The sequence below is a fragment of the Mustela erminea genome, chromosome 4, assembly GCF_009829155.1.
Source record: "Mustela erminea isolate mMusErm1 chromosome 4, mMusErm1.Pri, whole genome shotgun sequence".
Taxonomy (NCBI): Eukaryota; Metazoa; Chordata; class Mammalia; order Carnivora; family Mustelidae; genus Mustela; species Mustela erminea.
The window spans coordinates 140,144,695-140,169,307 of record NC_045617.1 but is presented as its reverse complement, the minus strand read 5'-3'; the positions used below and the strand labels follow the sequence as shown (position 1 = coordinate 140,169,307).

Below are 24,613 nucleotides of genomic sequence, written 5' to 3'. Positions count from 1 at the left end.
GTGCTCTTAATAAAAGGTCTTAGGGCTCCTAAGGAAGGTAGGGGGCTTCTTATAATACTCTGGCTGTATTTGTAGATTAAAAAAAAATATATGTATACACTTTATTTTACCCTTTAACTTTAGAAGGCTTCATGTTCGTACCTCTTTTTCTGTAGCTTCTACCTGTAAAGGGGATTTTTATTTACCAGGCTGTAATTCACGTTGTGATCAAGCAGTAACAGATTTCCTTTAATTGCCCAGGCATTTAATTTTATTTTATCAAGGAAATTCTAAGGTACTCTTCATTTTAAAAAGCTCGTTTCTTTTGAGTCTGTTACTTACTACTCCTGAGTTAATCTAAGTGTTTGTTCCTCTGTTGGGGAAGAAGGGAAGAAAAGCAGTCAACATTGATGGAGTCCCTATACGTGCCAGACACACAGCTAAGCACTTGGTCTTTAAGGATCCCGTGTGATTTGTATTCAAAGGGCCTATTTCCCTTTCTTGGTGTGCCTGGGCTCGCTTGGGAGGACCAGAATCCAAAAGAGAAAATAAAATGTAACCATTGCAATCGGTAATTGAAAGCAGGTGCTTGGGGCACCTGTGTGACTCAGTGGGTTAAGCCCTTTGCCTTCAGCTTGGGTTGCGATCTCAGGGTCACGGGATCGAGCCCCGCATTGGGCTCTCTGCTTGGCGGGGAGCCTGCTTCCCCCTGCCTCTGGGTATGCTTGTGATCTCTCTGTCAAATAAATAAATAAAATCTTAAAAAAAAAAAAAAGGAGGTGCTCTTTGGTTGGTGGGCCCCGGATTGCCACAGGGTCACGTAAGGCTGTGGGATGTCAGCAAAGCAAAGCGGTAGCCCAGGTGCCCTCCACTCATAGACCTCCCAGCATGAGGGAGCGAGATTGTGCAACGGCGCCAAACCACATCTCCCTGGCCAAGCCATTGTACTGACTGCTTCGTTTTAACGTACATTGTTGTAAGAAGGACTTAGGCCCTAGGAGTTAAAGTGCCTGCAATTGGAAGGAAAGATTACGAGCTTTCAGCGCTACTAAGAGCCTGATTCCGGAGTCTGAGATGGTGTTTTGGGGTGAGTAAAGACAAGGCCCACAGCTCCCAGCATAGAGGAGAGAAAACATTTCAGAGAAAGCCGGAGCAAGCTTACAGACAGAACACAGTCCCCATGACTCACTTTCTCTTTGCTCGCTCTGTCCAGCCGTTACTCATTTACTGCTCACCCCCTAGGAAGGCTCCTTTTGATGTTTTCCTCTGGCTGCCTTGCAAAAAATATAAATACACACCTTGGAAGAAGAAGGGTAAGAGAGAGGGAAAAGACAGAGGTCACAGCTTTTATCTTGGTTCTACTGATAACAGACCCTGTGACCAGATACTTTGTACAGCAAGGGACGATGTTTTTAAAGTCCATTCTGAGTTGCCAGATGGTAGCCATCACTCAGTGGAAGGGCTTGTCTCTGGGCGGCTTGCGTGTCCGCCACGTTTGGGCTGTGGAGGGGCCCAAGGAGCCATCCATTTGGACCTGCTGTTGCAGACTTTTGGAAGTGGCCCTGAAGATGGGACGGTGGCCTTCAGAGCCTTTAGCAATTAGGACTGAATTGTGCTGGGAGGCAAGGAGCTGGAGGCTGGGGTGCCAGGCTGTCCTGAGGCTGCTCTCCCCGCCCGTTGGGTGGGAGTTTAGGCCGTGTGGTCGGTTGGAGATAAGCCTGCCACAATGTCGCCATCTCCTGTGATGTGTCCTTCCGGTTTTTGTTTGTTTGTTTGTTTGTTTCATCTGGAAAATGGGGATCGTAATCCGGGTGGGGAATTACATGAATTAATAATATATGCAGTGTTTGCCCTTGGAGCCTGGTAAACGCTGTCCGTGCTTGACCTACTGCGACCACATTACTGTTCTCCTTTGGCGTTTTGTGATTTGCTTGTGTAGCATTTAGGGCACACGGGAGATGGCAAAAGTAGGGCTGGTGGGAGGCAGACCGGGGGTCGTAGGGAGTGTGGGCAAATGCTGGTGTCTGCCCCGGATCTCGGACTGTGCCTGGACGTAGGTTTATTTCTGAACACCAGGCTTGCTCGTCTGATTGCCCAAGCCCTCTGCCTTCCCCCGGCTGCATTCTGCTCCACTACGATGTCTGCCAGGAGCCTCCCCACCGCCCTCCGTTTTATCGTGACACTCAGATGTCTTCCTTCCCATGTGACTGGAGGCTCTTGGCGCCTCTGAACATGCAGGAACAAGGACCAGGGGTGGAGGGGATACACTCACTCTCTACTTTCCCATACGCTCCTCACGCCCAAGGCGTTTGGTCCCTGATCCTCCGAGCCCGTTCAGGTAAAATCAGGGTCTAGATCTCTCCATTTCCCCTTTCATCGTTGTAGAGCAGTCAGTGGTGAACAGTGTCGATTCAATGAACCGATGTCTTTTCTCCAGCGGCTGTGTTATGGCCGACGTTGTTTATGTACCCCCTAGCGCCTCCGCTCGGTGCATGGAGGAAATGGTCCGTATGAGGAGCTTGTCACTTTCATGGGGCAGATAATTTTCCTCATTTTGATCCTTTTATGGTCTGAATCTGTGTCCACGCCTGAGTTTAATGCAGTAATTTGTCTATGAGAAAAGATTTTCTGTGCTAAAAAGTAGAGCAGAGACTATCACAGACTAATAGATGGGAAGAGTACGTAAGAAAGGAGAAGCGCACCTAGGAAATCACTTTAGAAGTTTTTGTTTGCATGCATTATAGTAGATTTCGTATATGATAACACAAATAATATACAATTATATAAACTCTCATATGGTACTCATTACAGAATTCATTGATCACATGGAACACTTTTCCAAGTACTTAAGAGACTTAAAATTCTATTTCTTTTTAAAAGTTCATATTTTGGAATTATTTTCTTATTCATGTTAAGTACCTTATCTGCATACCCAGTATACTGAGCACATTATTTTTTGGTGGGTTAGGAGAGTTGATGTATGTGGTAGTCAGAAGTTTCAGCATCCTTCTCACTTTGGAATGATTTGTACATTTCATTTAATCCTTTTTCCTAATATCTATAGCCAGAGCCAAGATTGCTTGCTGGTTTTTTTTTTTTTTTTTTAATCATATTTAAAGTGTCTGTTTACTTTACAGTGTTACCGATGTCTGAATATTTTAAACAATTGTGAAAGATTTTGAACTTCCGGATCTTAACTTCCTAGGAAAGCAGGGGTGGACAGAGGGAGAGAGAGGGAGCAGAATTTGGACACTTGGGTTTGTAACCATCTTTGTACTTATTACAACATCAGAGCAGTGGCTTAGTAGATGAGAAAAATTGGGGGGAATAAACTGCTTCTTTTTTTTCAAACTGTTACTGCTTCCTGGAAGAACTAGCTTTTGAAATATTTGTTATACTTGTTCAGACCAAGGAGGGAACATGTTCACTGTCTAATTAGGCTCCATATGGCTTGAACTCTTGGGAGATCCACCTGAAATTGGACCCTGTTAAGAAATTATTCTGTGTCATACATAATCAGGTTCAGGAGGTCTTAGGAATTTGCATTTCAGAATGATAATTGGCATTTTTCTCAATGTTGAGTTCTGCAAACTTACATGTTTTCTGATTCAGTTTAGCAACAACACTAAGCTATATATTAAAACCTTTTCTTTAAAAAAAAAAAAAGGTGTCCGTGTGAGGAGCAGTTGAATAAAATTTTTTTAAATATTGGTGGAGGCCCTCCCCCATCTCCTTCAACTTTTTTATGGTTCACAGAGTGTAAGAAGTTTCTTTCTGGGATAGTCATCTTAATCCAGTGATCAAATTCTGTGTTATGACCAGAAGGAAAAATGTATGTGGCTGTTGTGGGGAGGAGGACTTGGAGGACAGGAGGTCAAGAGGGTAGAGAAATATCAGCTGCCTTTATTTTCCAGATATTTATCCATCATTTAGCTTTTGTTCCTTGTGTCCTTGGATCTGAATTGATTAAAAAAAAAAAGTCTGTGTTTATTGAGACTCCTTGCTGAGAAATACTTAGGCTTCCCTTTGATGCCCCACCTTCTTTTTTCTTCCTCTTCTTTTTTTCTTTCTTTTTAAAATGGTGCAGAAAAATGTTGGAATAAATGTAGGCAATTTGTACGAAGATGGTTCTCTCCCTTATCTGGGCATAAATATTGTTGGAAGAGAGAGAATGTGGGAGTAGGTACCCGCCAAATATGTACACTGAGAACAAGTGATGATTGACCTCACCGACGGCAGAGAGGAAGAAAAATAGTTTAAAAAACTGTTTTTCACCGGATATTTCAACCAAGATGTTTTTCTGAATTCAGATTCTGATTTGAGAACTGGACTGCGCTGTGTTTTGTTTCATCTGAACACATTTGAATTGGAGGGGGAGAGTGTTTCTTAAGCCTCCCTATCTTCAGGCATGAGTCATTTCCATGCTGCTGAGACAATCTCAAGCCTTTGCTGCCGTGTGTAGTTCATGCTTTGCTCTGGATGTTTTGACTCCTTAAGAAACTCGCAATAACAAATTAACAATCACACTCTCTGGAATGAAAACATGCGGTAGCCGAGTAATAAGCAGCAGATCTGGAAATCTGAGTAGAAACCTCAGCTTTCACACTGGAGAAGGCCCTAAAGAAGGAGTCCAGTATCCATCATTTAAAGCCAAAAAAAACCAAGAAAACAAAAAACCCCCAAAAACGGAAAACCCAAACACACACACACACACACACACAAACCCCTCCCCCCGAAGAATGCGCTTTTCATCTTAATCATCCAAAAGATTGTCACATAAGCCCATAAAGCCACTTCTATTATTCAAAATTATTATTTTTAGTCATCTGACCTTCCTTCCCGCCTCTGGACCGTAAGTTAGTTATCACATTTGTCTCGATAGAATGAGTTGTATTTGCTTGAGAACCCCACCTTGGCCCGGACTTCTCCATTTCCTGTCTTTCTTTGGTGAAACTGGGAATAGCGCCTGGGCCCAGACCTGGGTGGTAAAGACTTGAGTCAGCACAGCCCGCAGACAGAGCGCTTCTCCGCTCCACGCGTCATCCTGGAGTGTCCCGGCCATTGTCTCATTGGGAATTTTGTATCAGACCCAGGTAGTAGGTGGAGAGCTCCAGTGGCTACTTTCCTCCCAGTGGATGCGGGCTGCTTGGTCTGGTGGTGTGGACGGAGTAAACTCTGGAGCCCCTCAGCACCCACATGTGGATCTGGTAAGAGGCTACTGTCGGGAAAAATACTACAGCTCTTCCTCATCGTACGTGCTTGGCCGGCAATGAAAGAACGTGACAAAATTTCATAAATTTTCTCTATATTCTTTTTAATATTTTATTTATTTATTTGACAGAGATCACAAGTAGGCAGAGAGGCAGGCAGAGAGAAAAGGGGGGGGGGGAGTAGGCTCCCTGCTGAGCAGAGAGCCTGACCTGGGGCTCAATCCCAGGACTCTGGGATCATGACCCGAGCCAAAGGCAGAGGCTTTAACCCACTGAGCCACCCAGGGGCCCCAAATTTTCTCTAGAAAGGAAAGGATCAAAAAAAGAAAAGGCGATCAGAGGAGCTGGGGCTGGTGATTTTTTTCCCTCCTTGCCTGTTTTCAGTTTCTCCCGAAGTTTGTCCATATTTTAGCCTAACTGGTTGAAAGGGAGCGCCATTCGTTCTGTGCTTTTAGGACCAAGAAGCTCTTTCCTCACCTGCCCGCAATAGTGATGTGGTTGAACTTCTAGTCTGAGGCATGGGAGTCAGACAGAAGCAGATTTAAATGCTATTAACATGAGAAAAATCTTTTGAACATGAAGTCATCATGCCTGAGGTTTCTTTGAACTTTTCTTGTAGTCATTTTTATGGTTGGTACCAGAATCAGCATGCTTTAGTTTTGTACTGAGAGACACTGGAGTAAAAATGGACACATATTTGAAATGACACAATAGCCAGAAACTTACATATTAAGGAAATGTTAATGCCCTAATAAATATTTAGTGAAGATAGTTGACTCATGGGCCATTATATTTTTTTAATGGTTTCTGGCTTCAGGAATTTCTAAGCCAGATTCTTTGTAATTTAAATTTCCTTCTAAGCAAGGAAGTACACTATGTTATTAATTTAAAAAAATATATACTTAGAAGTTAAAATTGTGTAATTATCTTAATGCTCCAGAGCCTCTTTTCTGACTAAACATTGGAACTTATTCTGTTGAATGCAGGGAATTTGTCCAGAAAAGCTTAAGGAAATTTAGCCTACGCAGGAACATTTGCTAGATTTATAAATAAAAGGTTTGACTAAAGGGCTGATACATAACACAATTTTGTTTTATCTATAAAAGATTGTATTTGATTTTCTGTCTCTTGGCCCTTCTTTTAGGATTAAGTATTAATTGTGGCTTACTTTTTGTGGTTGCTTTATAGTAGTAAGTTTTTTGTAAACTTTGGGTAATTGAATTCATTTTAGCTGCATAAGGGTAGACTGCCTTTAACAGCATCACAGAAAGGTATCTTTTCTTATAAAGTGAAAATGTCCCAGAGACAGCACCTGTGAGATCTTGAAGTAATAAAGAAAGAAAATAGAAGTGTGCCATTCTGTCCCTTGAAGGAATGACCCCTTCTATTGAAAAGTGACTTTAAAGAATTCAAAGTTTAGGATTTTTAGTTGAAATCAGTTATAAATCATGGCACTTTGCATCCTTAGTAGAATTCTTTATTTCTAAGAAGGCTGCATAAATGTTTATATGAACATAGCCTTAAATATTTTATTTTATTTATTTTTAAAGAATTTATTTATTTGTCAGAGAGAGCGCGCATGCATGTGAACAAACAGGGCAGGGAGAAGGAGAAGCAGGCTCCCTGCTGAGCAAGGAGGCAGGACTGGATCCCAGGATCCTGAGATCATGACCTGAGCCAGAGGCAGATGCTTAACCGACTGAGCCACCCAGACATCCCAGCCTTAAATACTTCTTAATGTAGCATACCAATGTTACTTAAAGACATTATTCATGAGAGTGCGCTTTCAAAGTTTTTAGGTAAAAACGCTTTGTACCTTCTTGCATAGTTGGTTTTATTTTGTTTTGTTTTTGTAAATTCTTGAAGGTAAGCTTTCCGGAGCGGAGTAGGAAACAAGTTCTGTTACACTGTATACAGAGAATGAGAGAAACAACAGATCTTCAGCTTTAGCAGCTAGATGTTTTAACTACTAGAGAAGTTGAGTGATAAAACCTATTACTGCAGAAAATATTAATAGTGTTTGGTGAAGCTGATCGAGAATCAGGTATGGTGACTACAGTGACTCAGAGGTTTTATAATCTGACATATTTTCTCTTTGTAATTTTAGGCTTTTCCTGTTATTTTGGATTTTTTTTTTTCATTATTTACTATGGGTTCAGCACCCACGTAGCCAAGAAAAGCAATAGCTCAGTGTACAGAGTCAGTTTGTTGGACAAAAAGGAAAAAAAAAAACCTTGTTTTTAATTAGACTCTCCTTTGGCTTTTAAATGTGGTCCCCCCCCCCCCATAATTTCACACACACCAGGCATAAAAGTGAATTTAAAAGAGGGCAAGACGTTGTAGTAAAATTAAAAATTCAAGCTTCTTCTTCTTCTTTTTTTTTTTGGTGCATTTCCCACTCATTCCTGTTGGGTTGGATTGCTGGCCCATGTGGATGCCGGATGGCCACGTTGAGCAGTGAGCTTCCTGTGGCCCGTTCATGGACGGTGACACAGTCTGGAAAATCCCTCATGTGGTGGGAATCCTGCTTCTCTTCCACTACCTTCACCCCGGCCAGGGCTGCATGGTTCGTAGGGTGACCAGGGGAAAAGAATCATGTATATGAGGGAACTCATTTGCCAACAGCACATGAAGGTGGTTGGGATTCTTCACTTCGGCTCACTGAGCTCTTGCGGAATTCCCGTGGCTCCTAGTCACTGTATGATGACACAGCATGACGTTATAAGCTCTTGTGTTTCTCTGGGGAGAGGGATGCAGCTTTCCAGGCCCCCAAAGGATTCTCAGAAGGTCAGTAAGAACCACTAATTGTGGGTTAAGCCTCTGCCTTCAGCTCAGGTCATGGTCTCAGGGTCCTGGGATTGAGCCCCGCATCGGGCTCTCTGCTCAGCAGGGAGCCTGCTTCCCTCTCTCTCTCTGCCTGCCTCTCTGCCTACTTGTGATCTCTGTCCGTCAAATAAATAAATAAAATCATAAAAAATAAAAAGAACCACTAATTTAGAATAAAGAGGTAGGCGTACCTTTGAGGCAAGAAATACGAGGGCTGTGCTACCTTTTTTATTTGATTAAAAATGACCACGGCATGGACACATATGAACTGCATTAAGGTAGCATTGCAAACACACCTGGTATGTCTGTGACACCAGTGTGTTTATTTTGAAATGGGAGGGGGGAGAAAAAAACAACAATGTCTCTGCGCTCGTCGCATCTGCGTTTGGAGCCGACTAGATGCCATGCCTTTGATGGTGGTAGCTCCGGGTTTTTCCTGTATTTGCAGTCGCCCAGCACGAGACACACGAGGAAATGTGTGAATGAATGAGTGAAGACACTAACAGCTATCTTTAGAGAACCATCTTCTGGTTTGCGTTTGTATGAAGGACTCTGCAGAGCAGGAAAGCGTCAGTGGTGCGGAAGTGAGGAGTCTGTTACCTGCTCAGTGTGTCAGGCACAAATGTCATAGCCCGTTAGGTTTGCACAACACTTTACGGTTTTTGCAAAACTGAGCTGGGGTATGCATGAGAAGGGCAGCTCCTTCTTGTGTGGATCTGAGCTCTCTCACCGCGCTGGCACGCTACCTGGCGTGCACAATGTCTGCAGAAGTGTTTTGTTGGCTGAATTACCTCGGTTGGTTCTCCTGGAGGTCCTGTGCATATAGACACAGCCAGCCTTGGCATTCCTTTCTGTAGACCGAAAGGGGGCAGTTAGTTACCTAAGGTCACATGGCTGGCAGAGAAAGCATTTAGGCTTCTTTACGCCGTGTTTCGTCTTGACCCAGATAATGAAAGTGCAAAGGCCACCTTTTGATCAGCTGAGCTGCGTAGAAGAGAATTGGAGAGTGGTTGACACCCTTAGATATTCTCCAAAATAATAGGAGCGTTCTTGGTTATAACAGGGAGAAAAGCTTATGCTAATATGCCTTGTTGTTCTGAAGTCAGGCTTTTATCATTTAGTGGGAGAAAAAAGAAATCCCGTACTTGTTCTCATGCTGTCAGATATTTATTGACTGGCCCTACTCTGTCCCAAGGGTAGTTGTGTGCACTGGGAATACAGCAGGGGACGAATGTTGTGTAGGTCCCTGCCCTCAAAGGGCTTACCTTCTCATAGGGGAGAGATACTTCTAGGTCAGCCCACAAGTGTACTCTGTAGTTCCAGGGGGAAAAAATAGAACAGGGTATGTTAGGGGAAAGGGAATGATGGTCGCAGTGAGGGGGATTATTCGGATAGGATGTGACATTTGTGCAGGAGCTGGGGCTCGGAGTGTGAAGGAGCTGGTGCTGGAAGATGGGGATGCTGAGGAAGGGGGTGAGATAAGAGAATCAGGAGAAGAGCACGGCTGGGAGAGAGAACGGCCAAGCAAGGGTCCTGAGGTCAGAAGGAGCCTTTGAGTCTGGAGCTAGAGGCAGAAAGTCTGGGATTTCATTCTCAATGGGATGGGAGAATTCATTTCCTTGGACAGCCGTAATAAATCGCCACAGACTTGGTGGCTTAAAACAACAGAAATCTGTTCTCTCTCAGTTCCAAAGGGCGGAAGTCTGAAATCAGGATGAGCAAAGGGCTGTACTCCCTCTGAAGTCTCCAGGGGAGAGCCTTCCCTGCTTGGTTCAGCTTCTGGTAACTCTGGGCATTGCTTGGCTAGGGAATATGGCTCTAGTCTCTGCCGATCTTTGCATGGTCTCCCGTGTCTGCCCCTGTTTTTTTTTTTTTCTTTCTGTCTCTTCTAAGGATATTGGTCATTGGACGTAGGGCCCACACAGGTTACCCAGGATGATCTTATCTCATCTGCAAAAACCCTTCTTCCATCACATTCACAGGTTCGGGGATGTCTTTCTGTGGTGCACTTTTCTGAAACCATCGAATTCCCTAATGGTTCCCGTTATAGGAGCCACTGAGGGGGTTCAGGTACAGGGAGTGACAGCATCCACTGTATTTTAAAAAGATGGCCCTGGAGTTACAGGGGGATGGCCGCAAGCCACAAAAACGCTACCAGGGCGACGACGTGAAGGGCTGTCACCGTGATCCAGGTGATGGGGAGAAACAGGTAGATTTTAGGCTGCATCACGCATGACACAGACGCGGGTTGTTGATGGAGTTTAGGAAAAGAAAAGCATCCCAGAGAGCAGGTTCCTTCACCGGGAGGGTGAAAACTGGTTTAGGACCTGGCCAGTGCAGCGGTGATGACCTCCAGAGTTCTGTTCCTTGCGCGTGAACCAGGAGCAGTGGAGGGGTAGTTAGGCATAAGTGCCTGTAGCTTGGTGTAGACATAGCTTGAGCTTTGTCTGCCTAGAGATGACTATGTCTAAGGCCAACAGACTGGACACAGCTACGTAAGGAGAGGGTTTTCACGGAGTGGAGACTATGACACAGTCCAGTATGAAGGTCACAGATGCATGTCCCACCCCAGTCCCTGACATTTCCGTCAGGACCAGAAGAAGGACAGCAAGTGGGATGCGGCCACGAGGAGAGCCTGGCTCCCCTGGGATGGGTTGTCGTAAAGGCCACGTGTGGTGAAGTTTTACTTCCTAAGTGCTCTTGGTTTCTTTCCAATCTTTCGTTCTAAGCCCCGCAGGCCCGACTGGCAGATCGACTGTCTGCTTTTTCTGGTTTGGGATTCTGTGCTTTTTCTTAAATCCATTCTCATCTATTAACCTACATTCAATTCTTTTAAATTTCAGTGACTCTATCAATATTTATTTTGCCTGACCATTTCTGACAGCCTGCTGCTGCATCTAGCTGTTGAGCAGGAATTCAAAAGGTGATCTCTACTTGGACAAAGGGAGTAAAGTTGCTCTTTTATCCCTTGTTTTGGGGGGAATCTGGAACCATGGGCTTGTTTACTCTGCCTTGGGGAGTTTTTGATGTAGAAATAACTTAGTAATAATTTTCGGTCTAAGAAGACAGAGCACTGCAGAGCCCTAAAATTTTCTGTTACTTTGCATTTTGCTTATTTCGGAAATCCACTGGGAAGGCGGGGTTTCTCTTGATTGGAGTTGATTCTGTGAGGTCAGCTGTTCAGCATTTGTACTCATTGTGTGTGAGGGACCGCGCTAAATGGGAGGGCAAATTATACACGGTCCTCAAGAAGTAGAGGGGACAGAGAAACAAAAGCCACCTCTAAAACGACAGCCAGAAATACTTAGAAAATGAGAATGTTCTCTTGCTCCATCTGTGCACCTGGGATGACCCTCCCCGGGAATTCCAAGTGAAAACGACAAACAAAAGTGCACGCTTGGCTTTTATATACATCACACACACACACACACACACACACACACACACACACACACGTGTGAGCATATCACAGCCAAGGACAAATAGAGCTGAAGGCCCAACAGGAGGGGGGAAATGTCCTTTCTCCCGAAATCACAGTGTTACAGTTCTTGGCAGTTTAGATGGTCTCTGCTGTAGCTGTTGGTTTACGTTTAGGTAATTTACCGACGAGCATATAATATTTAATTCCTGGTTGGATTGGGCAACTGCACACAGCATTTCCAGTGAAACAATGTGAAATGTGAAAGTAAGCATTTCCCTTGAGAACTCGAAGCTCACTTACTCCGTCGGTTCCTCTGTGGGTGTGAGCGTGACCTCTAGGTTAGTCGTTCTGGAACAGAGCGGAGAGAACAGATCGCATCACAGTTAACAGGAAAGGAGGTGCCCGGTACTCTCACTCCCGTGCACTTGGCCCTGCCTGCCCTCCGTGGTCTGGGGGCGTTTGGCCTCCTATATCCTGGCATGATTTAGCGGAGCAGGTACTGACCTCCTGGTGCCCTCTTTCATTTTCCCCGGGCATATTCATAGAAAAAATTCATGGTTACATTTTTGTGGCCCAAACGTTTCCAGCTCTGGTACAGAGCCTTTGTTTTTCAGCTTTATAGGGCAAAAGATTATATATAGCATTTTCTGGACACTAGTTGACGCTTCACTGTGATTTAGCTTTTTTTTTTTTTTAAATACGTAAACTTCATTGCACCTGATTGGGACAGCAGTACTGGTGGCTGATGGTGCCGTGGGTCCTCGGCTGCTGCGCCTACTTCCTTCGCTCTGGTTTTTAGATGACTTACTTAAATCGGGTGCCGGCTTCCAGTCTGCGTATTTAGAGAGGGGCGCGGACATAAACTCTGTCCCGAGGTATCGCGTTCTTTGGCTTCGTTGTCTAAGTAGGAACCAGATGAAAGTGAGCAGAGCCGAACGTGATGCATTAGCCCGGCGGTCGGAGAGGGCAGGCTGGATCTCCACGCCATGGTCGCCTCCGCCCTGGACACCGGATCTGGGTTCGGGTATGTGTCTGGGCTTTGCCACGCTGACTCAGGACACCATGGCCAATGAGGCCTTTGTGTCCGTTCACAACGCGAGACATCATTTCCGTATTGTCAGGTCCACTCTATCATCACATTCTGTCTCTACCGAGGAATGTAAATCCCACTGAGGAATCTAAATTGTAGTCAGAAGCTGCTTTATTGATTCATCTTGAGAACCTGGTACCTGGATGCAGGTAGCGACGGTCGTCTCAGCACCTGTGTTTCCTACGGAGGAACCAGATGGCATCCAGAGGTTGCTTGGTGAGCAAGGAGTCAGAGTGAGGACGTGGGGGGAGTTGCTGGTCAGTGGCTCCAAGCTGACATGGCTCTGCTCATCTCAGGACAAGCACGGTGTTCCCCAGGGGATCAGAAACACTTATGTCATTGGCGACAACCCCCGGTGGTCACCTCAGGAGGGTGGCCTTGCCAGTGAAGCCAGCTTCCTCCCCCAGCAGCCTTGGCACTGCCCACATTACTTTCATGACTACACTTCCCTTAGAAGGACACCGTCTTCATAGACGCTGGCCAGGGCCGAGGTGATGGTGGGATACGTTCCTTTCTTCATTTGACTTTGTGTTCGGAGTCGCGTCTCGTTCTTCCTGTAAACCTTTTCTGGGCACTCTCTTTCCCTCATTTCCAAGCTCCTGGTGGGGAAGTGGTGGCATGTATCTCCTTGTACTTTTAATAAGTCCCTTGGTGACTTTCGAATAAACATTCCATGAACTAGACCTTTGGATCGAGCACTGTGAATGGCATGGCAACGTGGAGACAGTGGTCCGGACCAGGAGTAGACAAACGATGGCCGGCTGGCCAAATCCAGCCTGCCAGCTGTTTTTGTAAATAAAGTTTTATTGGAACACAGCCATGCCCATTCATTTATCGAACGCCTGTGGGTGCTTTCGTGCTACAACCACAAAACCGAGTTGAGTAGTTGCGCAAGAGACCGTAGGCCAGCACAGCCTGAGAGATTTACTTTTAGGTCCTTTTCAGAGAATGTTTGCCAGCCCTAGTCTGTAGAATTTGCAAGTCATCATTGCTGCAAATGAGAACTAGAAGTGCCCCCACCCTGTTGCACCCCCCCCAATTCCGCAATGAATGGAGGATCAGACAAAGAAGGTGACTTGCCTGAAGGTCACAGAGTTGGTTAGGGGAGATGTAGAACCTGAACTCAGATCTTCCAATTCCTAGCATAAGTTTTCGCCTCCTACTTTTGTGAGTTTTAGGGCTTATAGGCAGTCTGCCATTACAACATAACGAAGCAAACCTTCTCTTGTAGCAGGCGCTGTCTTCCATACTGACTTCCCCAGATAAAGTCACCAGCCAGATTGGTACTGATACTCATTTATGAGTCTTACCAACAGCCACCTGCTGGATCTGGGAGTGGAGGCAAGGGCTAGAGACAAGGATGAGTGAATAGTGCCTTTACCCTCAGGAAGTCTGCACGAGTGGCCAGATCGTTGAGCACCCATTTTTGCAGTGTGTTAAATGTCCTCATAGGGCCGCACATAGGAGGCAGTGACCATGCAAGGATGTGTTGATTCAGCCTTGAGGAGGTAGTGTTGTTGTCAGAAGTGGCACCATGGGGTCGGAGGCATTTGGGCTGTGTCTCCAAAGAAATGGAGTCCTTCAGGCAGAGAATGGCAGCACAAATGGCCTGGGGCCCACTAGGCGTGAAGTTCAGGAATGCTTGTCGACCACTGCTAGAAAGTTGGAAAGGTAGATTGGGGCCAAATTGTAGAGCCCATGGCATATCACGGTAAGGACTTTTAGTTTATGTTCTCGAGGTTTCTGATCTATAGATTCCAGAACACATGTGAGACCACAGTTCTTACATGTTGATATGGCCTTTAAGCATCGTCTGTAGATTTAATAATTAATATCACAAACACAAATATAGGAGCTTTCTTCCCAATATATGTAGCTGGCTGGTACTGTGATTCATCAACCAAAAGTTCATTTGAAATGTTATACATTACTAGTATCTTCCTGCTCATTGTTTATTTTCTTGATCAGCAGATACCGAGTAAAAATATCTGTTGCCCAAAGTCTGCAACATTTTTTATTAAAAAAATAATACTGGGATTTCCTGCTATTGATGACAGATAGTCATGAAGTTTTTTGAGTTAGCACATAGTACAAGTTCCAGAGTCAAGCAGCTCCAAATTTTACTGGCTGTGTGACTTTGAGCAAACAAGTTATTTAACTTTGCTAAGCTTTAGAGATCTTACCTCTATTGGTAAATCTATAACATTGGCTTTAAGGTTGTTAGAAAGATATAATAACATAGGAAAAGTGTGTAGCTTGAGAGGTGCCCAAGAACGTAAGCTATTCTTACTATTTTTGGTGATACACACAGGTAGGTCTTAGATCTGACCCCCTGTGAGGATGACTTCGAAGGGGGGAGTCGTTAAGACCTTTTGTTATCTAGGTGAGAAATGATGGGGGCCTGGATCAGAGCAGAGGTAGGGGACATGGAGGTATGGGAAAGTACACATTCGCCTTCAGCAGTGATACAGAAAATGAACCCAACTTCTGTTCCTTCCCAAAGCCAGGGACCAGGCAGAGACTAGAGTTTAGAGATCTAATGGCATGCCTTCTTGGCACCATATGGGGTGAATTATCTATTAAGTTTAGATGGCTCTTAATTCCTGGAATTGAACTAGATAAGAATTCACCCAGGTTAAATTTATTTTATTAGTTTAATGAATTAATAGCTCCTGTCTGGGACTTGTCGAAACTAGAACTAGAATGTAAGTTTGTTGTTTCATTATGATTTAGGATAGCCCTGAAGTTTAGCCTATGTCCATACTATAGCTCTCAAAGAAATGTATACAAGATGAGGTGCGGCAGGTTCCAATTATTAAATGTTATTAATTAAATTATTAATTTTTATTTTTATTAAGTAATATATTACCAATTATTAAGTAAAATTTCTATATTATTAAATATATGTCTGTGTTTAGAAGAAGTCAAACATTGTAAGTGTTCAGTGTCATCTGAGAGATTTTTATTTCCTTCTTTGTCATTTCTATTTTTTCCAAAATGAATATATGTATTTTTAATACGTGCTAAAAAGGAAACCAGTAACAAAAAGGAACGGATCAGGAAGGCTGAAGGAATTTGCCGTGCCTGTCTTTTTGAGTAGCTGTTTACAAATGCTGGTGGTAGTGGGTGCCCTCCCAACTGTGTTTCAGTTCCGTCAGATGGCATGTTCTATATCTGGTGATATGGGGGCTAGCTCCTAAAGGTGGGTGGGAGTGAGAAATTAGAGTAGCAGTCGTACGTGCTGATGGGGCCAGTCAAAATTTGACTATTATATTTTATTGAATTATTTTTAATGTGAAACTCGAGTCCAGGCTAAGGCATATGATTTTCTGTCACTTACCATCGTTTCTCAGTCTGCAAATTCTCACACGCGTGGGTTTTGGCGCCCAGACATGGGCACCTACTGTCGATGGGCCCAGCGTTCACCATGAGCAGCAGGAACGCTGATCCAGAAATCAGGAAATGGGCTCAGCTCTGTCGCTTAGTTTTGTAGCAGACTTGACTAAGTCATTCGCCTCCCTAAGCCCGGCTTCTTCATGTGCGAATGAGGGATAATCAGACAGTTCTGAACATCTCACAGGGTTATTTTGGAAATCCATTTCCAACAGATTATGAAATGCCATGCCTCGGGGTTGTTTGCAGTGCTGGCTTGGCCATCCTTCAACATTGTGGTTATGGGCAGGTGACAGAAGTTCTCTAGACCCCAGTAACGTATCTTTAGAGTACTATTTTTTTTTAAGTTTTATTTTATTTTATTTATTTATTGGACAGAGAGAGAGCGAGAGAAAGATCACAAGTAGGCAGAGAAGCAGGCAGAGAGAGTGGGGGAAGCAGGCTCCCTGCTGAGCAGAGATCTCAATGCAGGGCTCGATCCCAGGACCCTGGGATCATGACCTGAGCCGAAGGCAGAGGCGTAACCCACTGAGGCCCCCAGGCGCCCCTATGGTACTATTCTTTATAGAGTCTTTAACTCTTCTATCCATCCAACACAGAGATGTGGGGTTCAGAGATAGTGGGTCAGAGGAGCACCCCGGAGGGCAAGTGGTCTTCAAACAGAGTAGACATCAGAATCACCCAGAGTGTTTGCAAAATCTCGGATTTCTGGGCCTGACCCCCAGGGTTTCTGTAATAGTGTGGGGCCTGAGAACGTGCATTTCTAATGCATTCCTCCAGGGTCTGGTGTGGCTGTCCCAGATGCCACCTTTAAGAGTACAGCTGGGAGGACTGTGTGCTCTATGAGCCTTCTCATAGAGCATACAGCATGCAGTGGTGTGGTGGTCAGTATTCACCACCACCCCGCTCAGACTCACACACCCAAATCACCCAAACTAGATTTTTTTTTTTAAAGATTTTATGTATTTATTTGACAGAGAGAAATCACAAGTAGATGGAGAGGCAGGCAGAGAGAGAAAGGGAAGCAGGCTCCCTGCTGAGCAGAGAGCCTGACGCGGGACTCGATCCCAGGACCCTGAGATCATGACCTGAGCCGAAGGCAGCGGCTCAACCCACTGAGCCACCCAGGCGCCCAAACTAGATGTTTTTTGACATTCTTTCCTCTTCCTAAATATTTGATTCTCTCTCGATGCCTCAACCAGTAGAAACACAAAGTGACTTTTGGACGAAGCAGTTCTCACCTGAGTCACCCTAAGTAACGTTGACAGATGGTGAGTACCCAGCCTCAGCTAGAACTCCGAGAGGCTTAATTCATACATGTATGTGCCCCAGAGGCCAGTGATGGCTTTTGGCTTCATTCTCCTTTTTTAAAAAATGCAGTGAGTAAGCTAATTTTATAGGAATGTCTCAGAAAGCTATTCCTGTAAACCCAGCATTGTTACATTGAAATAGAGGAAGCAGGGCTGATTAGTGCAATCTTACTGAAACCTCATTGTCGCCGTCCCTCCAGATTCAGAGGGTTTGCATGGGAACCCTCCTACTCACCCCTTATGGCTCTGTTGTATGGCGAAGTCGCGTTTGCTCACGTGGCCTCTCCTTGTTCAGACAGGGTTAATACCTCCCCGGGATTCTTTCACTGGACGGGATGAGTAAGCGGGGGAGACTCGGTATTAACTGCTTCATCAACTGTGTGTGTGAGTCATCTCCTGCTTGTCTTATTAATTCAACTGGAAGGCGGAGAAATGTTATCTCTGGTTCCTGAGGCCAGCTTGGGCTTCAGTGAACTAGGATACTCCCTCGAGGGGCTCGCGATCGCTGTTTCATTCACTGACGAAGGGAATGAATCCGTTGTGAATCTCCTTCGTGTAGCCTGTATACGTCAATGCATAAATGGCAAACTGCAGCCATGGTGGGATGTTTACGGATGATTAGCTGCCGCAGGTGGCATAGGAGCCCTGGAAGGGTTTTCTACGGAAGGTGGTTGACTTAAAAAAAAAAAAGATAAATTCAGGTTATTCAAGTTCCTCTCCCCACTGCACGCCCCTCCTTTTGCTTCTGATTTCATTAACAGAGATACTAGGGGAAGAAGAGGACAGTTTTCCAAATAAAATTGCCTGGGATTTTTGTTCGAGTTTAATGTAGTAGCTGGATTATCTTGAAATACAGTTATATGCTTAGTTTCTACTTCTGATGCTCAGTTCACTCGTGTCTTCCTGTTTGGCTTGTACCTTCCCCTTCTGACTCAGTTTTCTCTGTTTCTCTTCTTACTCTGTCAGACCGCTGTTCTTCCTCTCTGCCTTTGGCTTTTCTCACTTACCCTCTCCCTTGTATGGCCTTTTTCACTGAAGCATGTCTCTCCTCACTCTTTCTTTATCCCCACGCAGACCCTCCAGATGGAAGGTATCTTTCTCTTAATGAACACATTCGTTTTGATTCAGGAAGAATTTACATACAGAGAAAGGGAACATAGATCTTAAACATGCAGTTCAGTGAGTTTTGATAAGTGGGTACCTCTCTGCAGTCAGCTCCCTGATCGGGATAGAAGACATTGCCATCAGCCCAAAGAGTGTCTTTCTTCCTTCTTCTTGCCAGTTCCTATCACCCCGCTGCTCCTGGACTCCATACAAATGGAATTGTTCGGTGCGTACCTTTTTTGTATCTGCTTTCTCTTGTTTAACGTATTTTTGCGATTCACCCACATGGTTGCATGTATGACGACGTCATTGTTTTTAATTATTTGTCACGATTTATTTATTTTAGAGAGAGGGAGTATGAGGAGGGGGGTGTGGAAGCAGAGGGAGAGGGAGACAGAGAGAATCCCAAGCAAACTCCGTAGTGAGCGTAGAGTCAAACATGAGCCTGGATCCCAGGACCCTGAGATCATGACCTGAGCCGAAATCAAGAGTCAGCCGCTTAACTGACTGAGCCACCCAGTGCCCCCAAGATTTCGTGATTTTTTAAAATGCTGATGAGTACAGGGGTTCCTGGGTGGCTCAATCAGTTAAGCTTCCAGCTGTTGTTTTTGGCTCATGTCATGAGCTCATGAAGGTTGGGATCAAGCCCACGAGAGCTCCACACTCAGTGGGGAGTCTGCTTGATGTTCTCTGCCTCTTCTCCTACCCCCACTCATCCTCTCTCTCTCTCTCTCTCTCTCAAATAAATGATAAATCTTTAAAAAGAAATGCTGTCCAGTTTTCCATTGTGTATGTAGCTATACGTTATTCATTCACTTGTTCACAGATGTTTGGGTTGTATTCACATTTTCACTGTTCCGAAGAAAGCAGCTATAAACACCCTTGTGTTTTTGTGGACATATGTTTTCTTTCTTTTTCGAGTGGATTAAGTGGGACATAGGGTAGGTGTGTAGCTTTGTAAGAAACTGCTTATAAAAAGCAAGTGGTTGTAGCCTTGCGTGCTTTCTCCAGAAGTGTGTGAAAGTTCTAGCCACTCCAAATCCTCACCAATATTTAGTGTTCTTGTTCTTTTTAATTTTAGTTATTCTAGTGGTTAAATGAAATATCACATGGCGTTAATTGCATTTCCTGATGACTAATGATGCCGAGCACCTTTTTCGTATGTGCTTTTTGGCCATTTGTTTTGTGCCTGTTCCAGTCCTTTGACCATTTAAAAAACTGGGTTGGTTGCCTTTTTTGGATGTGTAAGAAGAGTTCTTTATATATGCTGGGTATAAGTCCTTTGTCAGAATATGTATTACCACATTTCCCCCCACTGTTTTGGCTTTTCTTTTCTTTTTTCTTTTTTTCTTGAGTAGGCTCCACACTGGGGTGGAGCCCACCCAGTGTAGGGCTCAAACTCACAACCCTGAGCTCAAGACGTGATCTGAGACTGAGAGTCAGATTCTTAACCAAATAAGCCACCCTAGAGCCCCATATCTTTTCATTTCTTAACTGTGCTTTTGGTCAACAGTTTTTAATTTTTTTCTTTTTCTTTCTTTCTTTCTTTTTTTTAAGATCTCATTTATTTGACAGAGAGAAAGAGATCACAAGTAGGCAGGGAGGCAGGCAGAGAGAGAAGGGGGGGAAGCAGGCTCCCTGCTGAGCAGAGAGCCTGATGCGGGGCTCGATCCCAGGACCCTGAGATCATGACCTGAGCCGAAGGCAGAGGCTTAACCCACTGAGCCACCCAGGCACCATGACCCGAGCCAAAGGCCGCTGCTTAACCAACTGAGCCACCCAGGAGTCCCTAACATTACTATTTAAGTCTGTGTCCCATCTCAAATTAGTTTTAATGTATGGTGTGAGGTGTAGGGGTGAAGGTTCAAGATTTTTTTCATACATTTATTGAACTGTATGAAACCATTATGGTTAAGATTTTCTTTTCTTATCAAATCACTTTATCACCTTTGTTAGAAATCAAGTGACTGTGTTTGTACTGTTTCAAGACTCTTTCTTCTGTTCCATTGATCTGCATGCTATACTGTCAATACCATACTGACTTGTTTAGAAAAACTTTACCGTAAGTCTGGTAGTGTGAATCCTCTAACTTTGTACTTCTTTTTCAGGATTGTTTTGGGTATTTTAGCTCTTTAGGGTTCCATGTAAATTTAAGCATTGGCTTGGTGATGAGCACTGGATGTTAACTAAAATAAAAACTTAAAAACAAAACAAAACAAAATAAATAAAACAAATTGTACAGCTGAGAATAAAACCTTTTAGAAGTTTGTCTGGACTGCACTGAATTACGAGAAATCAATTTAAGGACAGTTGACATTTTAGGAACTTTGAGATTTCCAATTAAAAAAGCACTATGTCTCCCTGTTCTCTTATTTAGTAATTTCTCTCAGTAATGTTTCCCTGTTTTGCAGAGGCATTTCACATTTTCTTTTCTTGTAAAATTGAACCATATTGTAGGTTTTTTGATACTATAGTAAGTTTAAATTTTTAGAATCGTATTTTCAAATTATTTAATATTTAGATAAAGAAATACTTTTGTTTATTGACATTATATCTTAGGGATTGCTAAATTCACTTACTGGTGAAGACACATAACCATGTTCCTTATCTTAGGGGGAAAGCGTTCACACTTTCACCGTTAACTGTGATGTTAACTCCTAAGTTTTTCATGGTTGTCCTCTATTGGCTTGGAGAAGTTTCCTTCTATTCCTTATTTTCCAAGGGATGTTTGTCTGTGGTTATCAGCAAAGGATTTTGCATTTCATGTAGTTCTTTTTCTGCATCTATTAAGATGCTGTATCACTTTTTCTCCCTTAATCCTGGTGAATTACATTGATTGATTGATTGTAAAAGTTTACCAACCCTGAGTTTCTGGGATAAGAAAAAGTTATCATTATAAAGGTATCGCTATTCTTTTTACCTACTCTTTCAATATTAAGTACTTTTTTTTTACCATTGTGTCCATTAAGAATATTTGTCTCTTATTTTCTTCCCTTGTGTAGTATTTATAGGTTTTGGTGTTAGTGTTACGTTGGTCTCATACGATGTATGGTGTATTGCTGTCTTCACTTTTCCCTGAAAGAATTTTTTGTAGGATTTTATCTCTTTTAAAGATTTGGTAAAATCCAGTAGTGAAACCATTGGGCCTGGAATTTTCTTTGTGTAAAGGTTCTAAAATTATTACAAATATGATTAAAAATATACAGTAAAGTGTCCTTTTTTCTTATGGTATACAGTTTTCTGAATTTTAATACATCTATAAAATTGAATAGGCACCACTGCAGTCAGGATACATGACAGTTGAATCATGGTGTGCTAAGGTTTTGATAATGAATTCAGTTTCTTAACAGAGAGCAGACTATTCCCATTCTTAATTTATTCTTCATTATGTTTTGGTAAATTATATTTCCGATTTTTCAAGAAATTGTTCCTTTCATCTGAGTTGTCAAATTTATTGACACAAACTCTTTATAATATTTCCTTATTATCTGTTTAGCATGTGTAGGATCTCTAAAAATATCCCCCTTTTCACTTCTGCTCTTGGTTATTTTGTCTTTTACTTTTGTGATCAGTTAATTAATTTTGTCTTTCCCAAGAATAAACTGTTGCTTGTTTTCTGTTTCATTGATTTCCATTCTTACCTTTATTATTTTCTTCTTTGTCCTTCCTTTGGGTTTAATTTATTCTCCTTTTTCTAGATCATTGATTTGAAGTTTTTCTTCTTTTCTGTTAATGGTGCACACAGTTTTAGGATTATCATATCTTCCTAATGAGTATATACCCTTTAATTATTATAACGGTCCTTTGACTCTGGTAATTCTTGTCCACAAGTCTCCTGATACGGATGGATGTGGCCGTAATAGCTGTTGGCTGTTCAGATGTCAGTGACCAACTTGCCATGAATCCTCATAGTTTTGTTGCTTGGCACAAATTCTGATGTATAATAAATACTTTTATTGTTATGTCACTCAGTATAGACGGGCCCCAACTTAAGATGGTTTGACTTAGAATATTTCAATTTTATGACGGAGCAAAAGCGCTATGCCTTTAGTAGAAACCACACTTAGAATTTTGAATTTTGATCTTTTATTGGGTGTCCATGTATGCAGTGCGATGTTCTCCCATGGTGTGGGGCAGCTGCAGCTTCTCAGCCTCTGGTTCCAAGAGTAGACACTGGCTCAACCGACAACAGTTCCGAACCCATACAACCAACCATTCTGGTTTTCACTCTCAGTAAAATATCTAAATGTTCCGAGCACATGGAGGTAGCCTAAGCTGAGTTGTGATGTTCAGTAAGGGTGCACCTATTAAATGCATTTTCAACTTAGGATATTTTCATCCTATAGAGGATTTATGAGGACATAACCCTACTGTAATTCAAGGAGCATCTATATTTTGTTATTTCCATTTTCATTCCTTCAGGGCTGTTTAATAGTAAGTATTTTGAATTTCCAGGAACATGGGGAGTTTTTAAACTTTTTTTTTTTGATTGCTAACTCCATTTTAATTTTTTTTATTTATCTGGTTTTCTCCAAAGGTGCTACTTTAAATATTTTGAGGCCATTTTGTTAGGTGCGTATGTGTTGTTCATCATACAGTCTTCTTCACTGATGATTCCTTTTGCCAGTATAGAATGTCCCTTGTGGTCATTTGTAATGCTTTTTTTAAAAAAAGATTTTATTTATTTATTTGACAGACAGAGATCACAAGTAGGCAGAGAGGCAGGCAGAGAGAGAGGAGGAAGCAGGCTTCCTGCTGAGCAGAGAGCCCAATGCCGGGCTCGATCCCAGGACCCTGAGACCATGACCTGAGCTGAAGGCAGAGGCTTTAACCCACTGAGCTACCCCGGTGCCCCATTTATAATGCTTTTTACCTCATGTTCCATTTATTTGATGTTAAAAGTTCCATTTATTTGATATTAAAAGTCCTGGGTTTTTTTTTTTAATTTCATTCATATTTTTTTAGTTCTTTATTTTCATCTTTGTTTTATACTTCCTTTTAAATGGATCACTGTTTTTTCCCCACATACTGTGCAATACTAGTCTTGTTATTTTTTATTTCTTTAGAGAGAGAGTGTGAATGGAGCTGGGACAGAGGGAGAGAGGGTGGGAGAGAGAGAATCCTAAATGGGCTACACATGAGGCTTGATCTTACAACCCTAAGATCATGACTTGAGCCAAAATCAAGAGTTGGAGGCTCAACCCACTGAGCCACCCTCGCACCCCTACTAGTCTCTGTTTTGATTATTGACTTTATACCCAATTATAATTATTTTTATTAAGACTTTTCAGTTTTGTCTAATTTTTTTCTACTTGCCATTTATTTTTTCCCTTTCCTTCCTTCCTTTAGATAGGTTGAATTTTCTTTGGGTAGTTTAAAAGAACACATCTTATATCATTATCAGTGACTTCATTGTTCCCCAAATCACTCCCCACCTCATAACCATTAGATCTCTCCTGTATCAGACCCCTGTTTTCCCCAGTTTGCCCCCTCCTGAATTTCTCCTAAGAGTTTCCCTGGACACTGGTGTTAGTGAATGGGCGTAACTTTGAGATGCGTATCAGTCTGCAGCCTGTGCAACTGCCCCATCTTGTTTGGAACCAGAAGTGACTTGATCTTTTAGAAAGTTCTTGCTTCTGACAAAATGGAGGGTAGACTTGATTGGGGTGACACTGGAGGCAGAGATACCCCTAGGGGTCTGTTGCAGTAGTGCAGGAGAGTTTAGGATGGTGGCAGTTCAACGGAAGGACTGGGGGAACATTGGTGATCTTGGTGTGTTTGTACTTGAGGAGTGTGGGAGATAGAGAAATTGATGAAGCTAAGCACGGTGGTAAATACATTACATTTCTCTACTTTTTTGTATTCTATTGTATTCTTTTTCGTGTTCTGTTCTCTTCCAAATTCCAGTTATCCTGTTTCTCATGAGATTAAACGAGGAAAAGCATGTGAAGTACGTGACATATCCTGGTCTAGAAGTGATCGTTTAAAAAAGTGAATGCTGATTTCCGCCTTTCTACCTCACACGACTCTATGAATGGGTGTAGGAAGGCTTCAGGTGAGCCAGGAGGAGGAAGTGGCTTTTGTTGTTTGTGTTGTTTCTGCACTGGAGAGCAGTGGATAATGTAATTATTTTATTTTGTTCTTTGTCACTTTAAATTTGAATTGCCGATGGGACATCAAGGTAGCAGATGCTTGGATATATCAATCTAGAGCTGATAGGAGACCGGGATTTGAGAATAGTTAGTAAAACTATAGGAGGTCTTCCAGCGGGGCACGACAG

At 43.1% G+C, this 24,613-nt stretch overlaps 1 protein-coding gene across 4 annotated transcripts in view; it reads left to right on the top strand.

Annotated features, from left to right (window-relative positions):
• Window positions 1–24,613, top strand: part of ATXN1 (ataxin 1) — a 400,612-nt gene that overhangs the window by 29,305 nt on the left and 346,694 nt on the right. Inside the window, exon 1 of one of the 4 annotated variants that reach the window (XM_032341173.1) lies at window positions 724–1,066. The exons of the other annotated variants lie outside the window; for them this stretch is intronic. The gene's annotated coding sequence lies outside the window, so the exon portion shown is untranslated. Of the gene's footprint in view, window positions 1–723; window positions 1,067–24,613 lie in introns of those variants that run through there. 4 annotated transcript variants of the gene reach the window in all.